Source organism: Buceros rhinoceros, unplaced genomic scaffold (genome assembly GCF_000710305.1).
Source record: "Buceros rhinoceros silvestris isolate BGI_N320 unplaced genomic scaffold, ASM71030v1 scaffold26961, whole genome shotgun sequence".
Taxonomy (NCBI): Eukaryota; Metazoa; Chordata; class Aves; order Bucerotiformes; family Bucerotidae; genus Buceros; species Buceros rhinoceros.
The window spans coordinates 8,358-8,573 of record NW_010392901.1 but is presented as its reverse complement, the minus strand read 5'-3'; positions in this window follow the sequence as shown (position 1 = coordinate 8,573).

Below are 216 nucleotides of genomic sequence, written 5' to 3'. Positions count from 1 at the left end.
CAGGCGAGAACGGGGTGGTGGCTGCCACAAGGCTGTGCCAGCCCTTCCGCAGGGCATGTGCTCTGCTGGGCTCTCACTGGAGCAGACAAAGAGGGGTAAGAGCGGGTTTTCTTCCATCAAATCACCTGTAAAACCCAGGCGTGACTCATCCGGGCCCAGGTTTTAGGCTGCCCCGGCAAATCCGTGCGGAACATCCCGCTTTGTCCCTTCTCCCCT